The sequence below is a fragment of the Corvus brachyrhynchos genome, unplaced genomic scaffold (genome assembly GCF_000691975.1).
Source record: "Corvus brachyrhynchos isolate BGI_N302 unplaced genomic scaffold, ASM69197v1 scaffold14, whole genome shotgun sequence".
Classification (NCBI taxonomy): Eukaryota; Metazoa; Chordata; class Aves; order Passeriformes; family Corvidae; genus Corvus; species Corvus brachyrhynchos.
The window spans coordinates 9,146,614-9,161,148 of NW_008239110.1; positions in this window are offsets into that span (position 1 = coordinate 9,146,614).

Sequence of the window (14,535 nt, forward strand, 5' to 3'; positions counted from 1 at the left end):
GCTCTGGGGTGGCTGGCTCCTGGCCAGCCCGGCCTGCACTGAGGGGGCTGCACCCCCTCCAGGTGTCCGGCCAGCAGAAGCAGCTGAGATCTCAGCCAAGCCGTGCTGAGGCTGACCCGGCTGGGCCGTGCAGAGCAGGGCCTGGCTGGGCCCCGCTGGGCCGCGCCGCGGGTCTCCAGTTACCTGTCCAAAAGCCGGAAACAAGAGAGCTTTCCCAGGGTTTGTTTGTTCTTAAATGTAGATCACAGAGGCATGTCAAGCTTCTTAAGTGGCTTAAAAAAGTTGCCTTCAAGCTAGCCAGTTGGTTGGTTCTGTCGGGTCTAGAGGAAGCTGTAAGCACCTCTTTGCAAAGAATCACTTCCATGGCTGATGGAGCCCTCTTTAACTAAAAGCCCAAACTATGCTAAACCATGACAATGAACAAGGTAATCAAACATACACAACCTTCTGAATCAACTTTCCACTTAGAAAGTTTTGCACTGTGTTTTAGCTGAAGACAACATTATGTCTTAAGAAACCCTGCTAGATTCTTCTTTTGGTAAAAGGGTCAAATAAAAGACTAGAATTGAAGCTCATGTTAAAGGAACACATGACTCATTCCAGATGTTCAAACAGTGGGACAATCTGTTAAGTTGAACAGTCACAGAAAAAGGGTAAGGAAAAGAAAATCTCTAAGGTATATGGAATCTAAATTTTTATAAGGACTTTATGGATAAGGTCAGCACCTTACATGGTGCTCAGATCTTTCTATGAAATCAATGGAGTTCTTGCCAACCAAGCTGCTGTTAATTAGTAATGCATCTTGGTTAATTGAAGATATCTGTATTGAGGGGGAAAAGATACTATAAAGTGCTATAAAAAAGTGTAGGTAACTAGTCCAATGTTTCTGTCTATTGCTCATTATAGTGGTTTTTTTAGTAATCTAATCAGTCTTCGTTGACAGACCTATTCCTGGGGAGGAAGGACTGATCTTACTTTTGCTGCTTTAAACATCTAAAATATATGATGATTTATTTAAATTTCCTTTCAGTTTTTTTTTTATTTTTCTCAATATGAGAAAGAAAGAGTGAATATATTTTTTCTTCCTTTGTAGTTGTCATGTATACAGAAATCACAGAATCATAGAGTCACAGATGGTTTGTATTGGAAGGGACCTTAAAAATAATCTAGTTCCATCCCCCTTGCCATGGCCAGGGATGCCACTTACTAAATCAGGTTTTTCAGAGTTCTATCCAACCTGGCCTTGAAGACTTCCAGGCAGAGATGAGGCATTAAATGCTTAAACAGGAAAGTTTTTTGTGCAACACTTCTAAGCACCTGGAGAGGCAAAGCAGGTAATGTAAATAACTTGTCAAGTGATCTGGGAAAATTTCTTGCCAGATATGATGGAATTGAAAGAACTATAATCACCTTTATATACTGTGCAGCATCAGAATCATGAATTAAAGCTTGTAGATCCATACTGTGTTTCTGCAGAGAGGACTCTTGAGATGAGATCCTGGCTTTGAGATTTACTGCAAACATCTGAGTGTCTCCAAAGGAGCAGAGATTTCCCTATGACACTGAGACCACATTGTCCCATCATTTTCAGTACCCTAAAATAAATGAATAAATATTAAAAGAACCAGCTGCTTCACATTGACACAAGCAAATATATTCTGTTAAAGTTTTGTTGGGCAAAATGGGAAAAAAAGTAGGGCGAGACTGCTTTGGTGGGAGAGAGACTGTGGGAAGGATTTAGGAAACAAAACCCAGGTGGTTGGTCCATAGATCTCCCATTTGAGGTTACCATGCCTTTTGTTGATGGTCTTTGCTGGCAGACATGCAGAGTCTCTAATGCTTAGCACCTATCCATACCCACGCTACACCATGATTCCAGGGTGACCTGGACAGATCCCAGCTGCCCCTGCTGGGATCCATCTGATAGAGACGATACCCACTGAAAGGGCACTGCAGCCCCAGGGCCTCTCATTGAAAACCCTGGTGAGCGTAATTGTTGCTACCTGCCCCCATGGCACCAGCCATGAGGCCAAAAACTTGACCCATGGAGCAGAACTCTGTGTACCCCTGAGCCAGGAGCTGGAGAGGATGCTACCATTGAGGAAAACAGCTGGAGGAGGACTCGGGCTTCTATGTTATGGTGTAAAAGGTGTAACAAGAGAAGTGTCTCCAGTATCTTCTCAAAGAATAGCCCTTCCTCAGTTAGCTTCCTGCTCCAGCAACTTGTGAAAGCTATGGGGCATCTCTCAGTTCACATCCACCATGTACCCATTTGTTTCCTGGGGCTTAGTTACAAATGGCTCCATTCTCGGAAAGGCTTCTTGTGAAAACTCTGCACTAAGTGTGTCTCCATTAGGGGCTTTTTTCTGTTTTTTAGGATCTTTCATCTAGAGGTAGACAGACACTTTCAGGCATTTTAACAGTGATGCCACAAAAGCTGGAAGTACATGTAGTACTTGCTTGTGTCACACCGTTAGTCTGTGAGTTAGCAAATTAACTGTACAGGGTCAGGCCTGTTTAGTGAAAAGAAGATGCAGTTCTGTAAAATATCACTATATACCATGGATGTTTCTAAAATCTTTTAATAGCTCTGTGCGATTTTTCACATTTCTAATGGCTATATTTGCCATGGTTTCCATGTAACTTGCAGAAGCAGAAATCAACAATGAATGAAAAATGCATGTGACAGATGAAAATTTCCCTCTGGAAAGAGAAATCCCTTAAGAAACAGTGCAGCCATTTGAAACTGTGTACACACAGATGAGGAAATGTGCTGCTAGTCGTTGAGGACTGTACATCTGGGGCGAAGCACCTCTTCCTGGGTTGCTAATTTCTGCTGAGAGACTGCCCACCAAAGAAAACCCTTTCTCAGTTTCAACTACGTATCAAGTCCAACCTCACACTAGCTTCACACTGAGCTTGGCTTCAGGAAGAGTTGTGATGTAAAAAATTATTTCAGAGTATGTTTGCATAGACATAAACTGAGAGTGGTATAGCTTGCTCCATTTTGATCCTTATTCTTTTACTGTTGATACTAGCATGTGTTTTGATAGTTTATTTTTCAAGGTAAGAGTGTTTTGTTTTAATTTTTCTGGAATGTGGCATTATGAAGCAGGAGCACTTAGGTGTTTGGCTGACTTTTTTCCCTAGACTTTCCAAAATAGCAATCATCATTGTCATGTCCTTTTCTGTCCCACCCCCACCCACCCCTTTCACTGCCTCCTGCTGCTGTCATCACTTGCTATGGACATTCATCCTAAGCAACAGCCAGTAGAAAAAGAAGAGAATGCTTAAATTCTTTATCTGGAGAAGCAGGAAGGGTGATGCATGGTGTGTAAACCTCTAGACTGTCTCTTCACTTGCTTTGTTTTCTTCATGTAGTACCAGGTGATGCATGGCAGCTGCAAGAGAGATCACTCTCAATGTTTGGGCTTCATCTGAACTCAGAACTCAAAGTAAAGGTCAGGAGCCCTGACCCTAAGTAGATTAAACTAAATAGAAAGGCATAAAGAAACCCTGCCATATGAACTGTCAACCAGAGGGAGGAAATCACTTTGCATTCATCTCTAGACAGAGGTTAAACTGAATTTGGAGACATGGTGCTTAAGCACCATTAAAAATTAGTTAATATGTCTGCAAAACTGATTAAATGAGAAAAAATAATGTATTCATATTAGATGTTGTTACTAGACTTTGAAATTAACCTATCCCTAGAGCACAGCAGCTTTCACCATTTGTTATTTTTATTTCCCTTTAACCAACTCAGTAAGGTGGCTCAGAGTTATTTCTCACTGGGAAGATTTCTTTGCAAATAAAATTTTAAAATGAGATTACACAAACCATTAGCATTCACCAAGTTTGCAACTATATTTAGGTGGAAAATAAATCTCATAGTTGCAAGTCTTGATAGTTTTTGTTTTCTTAAAGATTAAAAGAAAAAAACCCACACCTTTTTTAGAAGTAAAAACCCAGAAGTTTAATTAGCAACCAAAAAACAAAGGCAAAAAGAGAAAGACATTGATAGATGGCCAGAAAATACTGTTATGTTAGAGAAAAAGTTCTGTTTCAGACTTATCCCAGTAGTACTTCCTACAAAGCAAAGCATTCCTGAAGGAGTTGCTCTGCTGGGAGCCTAACACTATTAATGAATTAGTGAACACTGATTCTGGGTTAAGACATTTGGCTTTTAATAAATTACTCCCCCTACACAGCACAGCCTGTCTTTTCCATGCTGCTTTGTTTCTCAATACTTTGTCTTAAATGGGAATGAGAAGCAAATTCAGTGTTTCTGTTCTAGGTACAAAATTTCTGAATTAATTGTTTTATTGTTGTATCAGTAGGCTTTATGAGTGATTAGTCATGGTAAATATAGATTCAAAGTTAATAACTATATGTACGTTCTGTGAGTGTGTCCTGCATCTTTAATACATTATATACAGAAAAGTGTTTTATAGAATATGAAGAATTTTTGCTTGTTTCACAAGTTACATTCACTTGTTTAAGTACATTTCTTGGGCTGTGAAAGTATGGAAATCATGTGAAGCCATGTGATAATCCTGATGCATGGGACTTTTTAAATGCATGTTTGGACTTTGGAATTCCTTGTAAAATACAGTTGTTCTACTGAGTTTGTACTTGTATATAAGAAAAGTAATATATAAAAAAAATCTTTGCTTTCCAAATTTCCATGTATTTGTACCATTACCCTCACATTTTCATAGAAATAACATTAATTTTTGATCCACAAAAGCAGCAACATCTACCTTACACTAAAAAACTGAGAGCCATTCAGAGATGGGGATAACTATGATTTTGCTGTTATTATGAAGAAGCACTAGCAAATGGAAATTAAACTTATATCTGTGTTTAGATCTTCCCAAGTTTTTTCTTATAAGACAAGATTTCTGCTGAAAGAGGTGTGCTGTGAGCACCTGATTTTTTAAAGGAAGGTATTTGTATGTCTGAGATTTGGTAGATGATGTTTTTCAGGTTTCGTGTATGGTATTCAAAACCAGAGATGTAAGTATTAATAGGAGGCACTATCCATTTTGAATATCCAAGAGCTGTAGTGTGAGACACATATCTGGGATGTAAGAGACTGGAACTCTATGTACGAAGGATAGAGAAATGCTTAGTTAAATGTGTTTAACTACATTTCTCACATCCAGTCCTGAGCACTAACAGACAAGCAGTGAAGTCTGAAGTAATGGAAATTATACATAGCTACAATGAATGAAGCAAGATGAGAAACAAAACATTTTGCCAGACCAAGTAGTGGAGCTGGGTAAAGCACACATTTTTTTGAACAAGTCCTCCCTGCTTAAAAATGTGACACATAAATATAATTCTATCTGAACCCAGATACCTTAATTTCCAAACCAAAATGCTACACATATGTTCAGACTTTACATTTTTTTTTCATTGCTATGTGTATATATTTTTATCATTTGTTTTTTCTGGTTAAAATATGGATCTTTAGTTTAGATAATCTGGGGTTTGAATCTTCCTTGTATTTTACCATACTTATTAGAAGACAAGAGAAGTATGTACAAGTTACTTCTTTTCCTATTAATGTTACATTGCAAATGAAATTCAGGAGGCAATTTCCCCCCTTATTAGGACTGCTTTGGCTCCAAGGTTAAAATTCCTGGCTGTTTCAAATTTGGAAGGCTTCCCATGGTAATCATATTCTATATCAGAGTGTGGTCTGTAAGCTCAACATTGCCTTATTTAGATCTGTCAGGCAGCACTGACTAGCTGAAACCAGGGAACTCAGCAAGAAGCTCTTCCCAGATAAGCAAAAGCACTGTCCTATGGAGAACTTGTCTCTGCTGAAAGACTGGAGATACATTGTTTTAATGAACTCACCTCAAGCTGCTGAAATCATTTGAGGGAACAGATTTGGGTTTATGAATATCCTAAATCTCTTTGATTTAAAAAAATGTGGAAAGTTTAATTTGTATCAAGATTATTTTCTTTCTTCCATTATCCCTACCACATGCATGCACTCTGCAGGAGTGGCTTTCTGTGTGTCCATGGGTATTCTCTAAGGAAGACAAGGAACTCTCAGGATAGGATTTTGTTTTAATTTTTTTTTTCTGTATACTGCTTAGCTGCTGATATAAAACTAGTTTATAATTTAAAAAAGAGATAAAAAAATTGCTTAGTTTGCCTGGCAACAGGAGCATTCAAATCTGTGCTCTTTTGCTTCAGCTCTAAAGAAAGCTTCTCTTTCTTTCCACAGATCAAGATAATTCTTGTGTAAGCATTTTACCTTTCATGTAGCCTCTCTTTTCACTGTCTACTTACTCTGCAAGTCCTCATAAATCTTTTACTTTCATGTCCACTTTCCCTCAGTACAAAGTTCAAGACTGAGGACAGCAGCCAGTTCAGGAGGATGCTGCTACCTCCTGGCACGCAGCTGTAGTGGATAACAGCTTGGCCAATCATCTAGTCCATATCTGGGATACCACTTTATCACTTCAAATTACTAGGACAAAGCTGCTGCCAAGACTAGTTCTTCCCCAGTGCATTTATTGTTTATTTAATTATTTTATATTTAATCATATTTTAATGAAACTGGATTCCTAAGTTAAGAAGGATTGATTTTTGATTTACACCTGCTGATGGAAAACATGTTATTTTTGGGAGGTGGGCACACAGGATGAAGGACTAGACTTATAATCAGGCTCCCAGCACACTCAAGCCAGCAGTACTGTACTCTCTCATGGTATTTGTCTGACCAGTGCTGCCTGCCTTTAACACATTAGGTAGATATTGGATAGGACAGAAGATGATTTAAGTTTTGGCTGTTTGATAGCTACTTTTTGAAAAAATGACCTATCCTGAAATTTTTTGGTACAAATGATGCAGCTGCAAAGGTACAAATTTAGTATCAAGAAGCTATGGATTTTGCAGGAGGTGGCAATCTGATGGATCACTTTACTAGCTCAGTAATAGCATGACATACTATCCTGCTTCTTAAAGTAAAGCGTGGGGAATAAGAAAGAAAAAAATATCCTTTGTCCTCACCTGTTGACATGGAGGTCAATATGTGAATAGATTCACCTGTTATTTTTGTAGCTGTGTCTCTCTCTCCAATTTTCTCACCACATCTCTTCCCTTTTCTCAGGATGAAAGAAAAGTATGGGACTGGATTGCTGGCTGGCCTTCCAAACACCTAGAAAAAATAATATGATTTGAGTCTTTGTGATTAAAATCCAAGATGTCCCATGCAAAAATTACCAAGTTTTGTGTGGTTCAGAGCAGAGACAGAATCTCAGATAAGGCTTCTACCTTATGCAGGTGAGCCTGAGGTTGATTCGATGCTCACTTCTCACACTGTTAAGCAAACCTGCTTTGCACAGGCTGCCCAACCCTAAATTGCCTAACCTTGAGATGCTGACAAATCAGGGAGTGTAACTTCACTGATGGGGGGGAAAGCAGCAGAAGTTTCTCTCTCTCCTACTCTTTTATACCTGTCTGTAAGAAAAAAAGTGTGAATGTGGCTTCAGGGCTGTGGAGGTCTGAGCTGTCCCTTTTTTAGAAATTATTCTATTTTCAAATGCCATTGAGATAAATAAAAATGGAATTGTTTTTAAAACCCTTACCTAGGAAATTCAAGGGAGCAGAAAGGAGAGTGAAGGAGGAAGAATCCCAGTTCCTGGCCCGTGGACTCTTTCTAACAAAATGAAATGATGAGATCACATTATCTCATTTTACTTATCTATTAATGTATATAATATCTAGCTACAAGTAAATGCATTTATATCTGTATTATTTAGCAATATTGTTATAATATAAATTACAAATATATTTGTATATATCACATTGTCTTTTCATAGGGATTCTTTTTGGACATTTTAAGCCAAAGTAGAAATAACAGAAGACTTCTCAATGACAATTTCCAACAAATTCCATAGAAATAAGTGGCTGAATTGAAGACAGAGACTCAAATCAGTTCCTGACTGATGGAAAAGCTGGACAGAAATCAGACTTGCTTTGTTGAAAGCAACTAGATGGCTCCCTAGCCAGTACACATATAACACATGTATTACATACTGCTTTATATTGCTTGGTGGGGTTGAGAGGGGAAAGGAGCTTTGGGGACTTGGGTGAGGGATAACAGTATAAATGTGTTTTGTTAATTCTACTGTTCAGAAAATAACTTATAATCTATATTAAAAAAAGTCATTCTATAAAATACTATCTATTTTCTTTCTATTGCCTATCAACCCCTTGTCATGGAATTGCCATACACTTAGAAGTGCCTTCACTGCCAAAAGCTCTTCAGCAGCAATGAAGTGAGATATGCCCAGACCAGACAGGTTTCATACTGTAAAGGGAAGAAAAAACTTACCAAAACCAGCCAGACTCATGATGATCTAGGGGAAATTGTGGCAATCAGTTTGATGCCCTTAACACGGGAGAAGAAGTAATTTACCCCTAAAGCCCTTTTTGTTATGTCTCAAGTTGTGGCCACTTACTCCATCAGTAAGTCTCTATTTCAGGTGCTTTCATAGCGTTCTCTAGAGTCTCCCTGCCTCTGACTGTCAGGAACTTTGGCTCCTAAGCATAGTAGCCCTCAATTTCCACTTTAAATCTGAGACATATTTAAAATAGTGTGAATAATGTAAAGTTGTAAAGTAATATAAATTCTCTGGGCAATTGTTGAAGAATGGTTAGAGGATCAGGGGCATGCGTCATTGATAGAATTATGGGATCAATAAAAGAACTGTACAAGCAAAAGGCCTGCAAGCAAAGGCTTGTGTGAGAAACTGCCTGCATGAGAAAGCACCTGTGTGAGAAACAGGCCTGAGAACAAAAAGGGAGTTTTGAGGATGTGCAGCTGTGCAGATAAGATGTACTGACCATGAGAAGGGAGGGTGAACTCTGAATTCTTTAATCATAACATAACTAGTAGAAGTTTGCCAGTGTAGTCTAATTATGTAGAAGCAGAAATGCGCTTTGATAGGTTTAAGCCAATTAAGAGTTAACAAGCTGGTATACTATATAAGTGCCTCTGGATTGCTAATAAACGGAGCTTGCTTTATCAATCACATTGGTTGTCTGCAATGTCTTCCCCCGCCGAAGTCGTCAAACTTTTTCAACAGGCAATACTGATTGTCCTGATCTTTCTAAGATCAGTGAAAGAAAACATTTAACAGTGGGAACCATGGAGTCACACGTGTAGATTTAATGGCCAGAAGTTAGCATTAGCATCTGACAGTGTTCCTGTGTCTGTGAATACTATTGCATAAATGGTTACAAGCAAAGCCTTGTATATTTAACCATCACCACCATAACATATCCATGATAGCTGAACCATTACATGGACTTTTGCCTTCAGTCCTGAAGAATGTCTGTCGTGTTCAAGGATAATGCATGATACTAGGAACACTAAAGGAAGATTGCTTTGCCATATCCTTTTGCTATTTCTCTTGTACAGATAAGCCAGGTTTCATCTGACAGAGTTGTCAGTCCACCACCTTTTTATGAGAGCTACATTTTCTATAAAAAGGAAAATAAAAAAAAAGTTGGGGAAAAAAAAGGTTATTGCCAAATACAGTATGTGCAGGAAAACCTAGACACGTACTGTAGGGTGGAAATGAACTTTAAAGTGTGGTAGGGATACATGGATATTAGCCCACTTACACCATGGAAAAAATGAAAGTAGCTGATCATGCCCTAGGCAGGAGATGCAAGAACCAGATGGCTCTTAAAACTGAGTGGAAATCCACAGCATGTGTTGAAAGGGCAACTAGTGAACTGTGGAAACAAGAGTCATTGCAAAGCCTAATTAGCTCTTTTATGTTTGATTCAGGATAAAACATTCTGGTGATCCTGTGCTGAGGCCTCTGTCTTGTAAAGAGGAATCTCTCCTTATTTTTACTGCAAAGATCTTCTCCAGGTACAAAATCACTGGAAACAGAAATGTGAACTCAGCTAAAGAGTTGTACTGAATCAGGCAAAATAGTAAGAAACATTCAAAAAGGAAAACCTCCTTCAATCCAGTTGCAGATAACACATTTTGCAAAGAATTAGAAATTAAACTAACTGATACATAAAAATACAGGCTGTGACAACAAAGCAATGAAAGTTTATCAACCCCACTATCCACATGTTCTCCTTAACCTACAAGCACTGATCAGGAAACACTGGTTGGAAAACAATGTCAAACACACATCTGTAACTGCTTGCACTGGAATGAGCAATAGATCATTGACACTGGGATGTGGACACTGAAAGGACAATTGAAAGATGTTAGTTCAAGAGAGAATTCCTGAAATACAAAGATAACAGAAAATTTTTCCAGATTATAATATTTATAATTATTCTTAGCTACCCTCAAAATTCATCATTTACAGCTGAATTTAACTTAATACTCTCTCCTAGTAGCTCTGTTTCGATTCACCAAGCAGACAGCTGTCATACTTTTAAAAAACTACGATTCACAATGGTTGATTATTGCTCTTCTTCTGGATGGTGCCACCAAAATTGACAGGATAGGCTTTATAATAGTCCTTCAACTTCCACTCATCTTCCTTGTTCTACCAGTCTGACATGTTTGCACAAATCGGCCTTATTTGGCCTAGTCTGCCTGCTTTTGCATTCTAGAAATAGCTGATAGACTTGTAAATTTAACTTACATGTTCAGTAAAGAAAAAGATATTCTGAATCACAGGATAATTATTAGAAAAAAATTCCAGCTCCCCCTGCCAATCAGTGCCTGATGTTGGCATTCCACTGTTGATAGTTGGTTTCTAAGAGATTTCTAAGGACTTTACAAAAATGATGAATTTCAAATACTTATATATAGAATTCAGCATCATAATAATAGAATAAGCATTGTCAGTCATTCAGCAAAGAATTTAAATTATACACTTAAATTATTTAAATTATACACTTAAATTATTTAAATTCTGGCATCGTTCCTTTACTTACATATTTTGCAATAGTATTCTTAACCGTGACTCCAATTACATGGCTTTTGGTTTATTTCAAGTTTGTCAGCCAAGTAAGTCAGGATGGCTGCATCCACATTGTGATTTTGGAGCAGAAAGCTGGGTCTAACTTGGTACTTTGCACCTCCTTTGCATTCCAGCATGACAGGTCCCCTTCTGCATCAACCAACCCATCTGTACTATGATGACCTGCGATCTGTTGCTGGATTAGATACTAATAATTTTCTAGGCTTCTCCTCTGAGAATATAGCTGCTGCCACCAGAGCCTTCTCAGTACTTAATAAGGCATATATTAAATAAACTCTGAGTGCATTAACCTTTACATTCTTCTGCCTTTCCCACTGAAAAAATTGGTTTGTTTGCTGAAGATCTGCTGCTGAGCTGCAGGGAAAATATCTGAGAAATTATTTCTTTTGCCTTCCCTCTACCAGCCCCCCTCTACGATCAAAACTCACCCCACTCAGTAAACCAGGTAAATCCTGAAGACTTTGAGTTTTCAGGCTCTTGAGTTTCATACTTAGCTGACCAGTCAATGTGGGCTTTCACTCTTGTTGTGAGGAGTGTTCTCTTCTTCTTTTCCTACGGCTTGGAGCATCTGGGGTCACCAATGTCTGGGATACTCCTGGCACTCACCTAATGTTTCCCTGTATTAGTGGGAGCTGAAAGAGCAGAAGAGAGTGTCTTAGTTCTTGAGTTTAGTCTGTCTTGAGCTTTTGAAACATATTTTGATCTTTTCTAAATTCAAGTATAACTGCTAACTTATATCCAGCTGGCTGTCAACCAGCATTCACAAATCCCTTTCTGCTGAGCAACTCTCAAGCCACTCTTCCCCCAGCCTGTAGCCCTGCACGGGGTTGTTGTAATCCCTTTGTTTTAGTAGGGTGCACACCAGAGCTGTTCTTTCCAACAAGAACCAATAACCTTTGTGTTCATTTCCCCGAAGCCACAGTGGGACACTGCCCAGTGTGCAGAGCCGGGTCCCAGAGACTTTTCCTAGTAAGAAGAGGGCTTAATGTCTGACATGGTAGCAAAAAAGAATGGGCATAGGGATGTTCGGGGCTGATGTGTGATACAGTGCCAAGGCACTGGATAGTTTGGGAGAACAGCATTTTGCAGGACACAGTGCTCCTCTGCACCGGGCTCCTCTTATGCTCACAGGGGAGGCAGGATGGGAAGTACCAATGATATCAGTGCTTCGACTATACTGGTACTCATGTTTACTCCCACTCCAGGTTCCAGCCTGCCTCTTTAGCCATGTGGTTACTCCCTGGCCATAGTGGTGGTTCTTCAGTCACTCCTAATAGGAGGAGCTGCTAAAATTCCACCCCCAACGAGTTCCGTTCCTGGCTGCCTCCGTCTCTGCCATGACGTTGTGCTTGATTTACGTGCAGGAAAAACCTCCTAAGACTAATGTCTGGAAATCTCCCATCTTTTGCCAGTGGATAGGAGTCTCCCATTCTTGAGTCTTGACTCTATTGTTGAGCTGCGGAATTCTGTTCTATCAAGTTCCTTTTGGCAATGCATCTTTGGGTTAATCTTCTGAAATATTCCAATTCAGTTTTTTAAAAATTATTCCTACAATGATAGGAAGAGGAAAAATAGAAAAGAGAAAATAGTGGAACACATTCTCTAGCACAGCTGAAAAAAGATGCTTTTTCAGGTGTAAACATTTTTGAGACACCAAAAAAATTCACTGTTTATAGCCTTTAACAGCCTATTGGGTATTATGATCTGCAGAAGTATATATGTGCAACATGATAACCATTATTTTATTAGTATTATTTGTCCATCATATTACAGATGAACTGTGAGGACGTCATTACAGAGATGACACTTGAGGTTTGCCCATGAAGTGAAATGTAACACTACCCTGCCCTGACTGTGACAACATTACCCTTTATACCAAGTGACAGTTCCAGTCAGTGCACATAATACATGAGTCCATGCACCTATTTAAACCTACTGCGGTGCATATTATGTTTGATATGAGAAGATTTTTCAGGGAAAAGAAGTGCCACACTGAGTGTGCAATAATTGTACTGATACACCAAAGTAAAAAGAACTAATAGGATTACATTCGCTTTTTCACTACAATCCCCTCTTCAGAAATACTTGCAATGGTCTGAAAAAAATCCTAAAACATCAAGGAAGTTCCAAGGACACTACAAACACCATTCCTTCAATTTTAAAAGAAAGAAAGTAGAAAAAGAAAGAAAGGATTATTCTTCTCAGATGGGGGAAGAGTTATTGCATTAAAGCTAACTTATTGGTAGTTATTCTTGGAACAAATGATAAAGTGCTGTATAGACATAGTAGTTTTCAGGAAAACTACTGAAAAAAAGGTTCAAGAAGACTCCATGTTTTCTGTTAGGGTGATTTCCTCTGTGTCACATGACTGTTCTGAAAAATAATGAGTTAATGATTATAACTTGCAACTAAATAATCTCATTAGTAATTAATGTCATGTTTGTAAATTGCTTTGGAAATACATCATGAGTTCTAAATGTTATCTTCATCTACATCAATATTTCAGTGTTAAGTTATTCATTTATTCTGACTGAAGTGAAAAAATCCATATACCAACAGTTCGCTAGGCATAGCTAAAAAATAACTTAATTTGAGCTCTTGCTTTTCACTCTGTATTATGAGCAGAACTAACCCTCCAGCCAAAGAAACCTCTATCTTTTAAAGAAAGGACAGTCAATTTTCAAAGCTCTCAGAGACATGAACAGTTTAACTGAGAAGATGAAAAGCTTGAGTACATATAAGGTGAATGTAATATATATATACACATACTGTTATGTATCTTATAAAAAACATACGTAATTAGGGGAGGGATGCTTCTAAAGGTGTGACATGTAAATCTGAGGCTTGTCACCTTTGCATTTTGTCTGATCTTAGCTATTGGTGTTAAACAGAAGGCTGATGAAATAATTGGTCCTCAGGCTAGAATTCTATGAATAGTTAGAAAATCTTAAATTGCATCTAGAAATGCATAATTATTTTATAATTAATAAATATATTCATATATTATTAATAATTAATAAAATAAAAATGAAAGGATATAACTAATTAATCAACTAGGAAAGAACTTGACATATGCTAAATGCCATATCATGTAAGAAATGTATTTGTTTCCCAGTAGTGTTGAGTAGTAAAACAAGTGTGTTCATTGTATAAGGTAATACATGTGAAAAGCTGGCTTTGGATGTATTTCTCTGTTCCCTAGCTAATTGTACAAAATTATTTTTGTTGAAGGATGAAAGAAATTCAAAGTTTTGTAATGCTCATCAAGAAGAGAATTTCCATACTAGAGAGAAGCACATTCTCTATACTCTAGCAGAATACAACATGTTTTTAAAGACACTCAAAGATATAAACCAATTTATAGAACTACTTTATTCAGAATTGTAGGAAAGACATACTATTTAAGGCTAACATGGTGAGATTGCTGGTGCTAAAATTGTCCCTTGGGCAGGGGATCTTGGTGCAACTCTGTCTGGCACCTCGCTGCCCTGCCTGTGTCAGCCAGTGCCACAGGAATAACCTTTGTGTCAGGTACCAGCAGAAG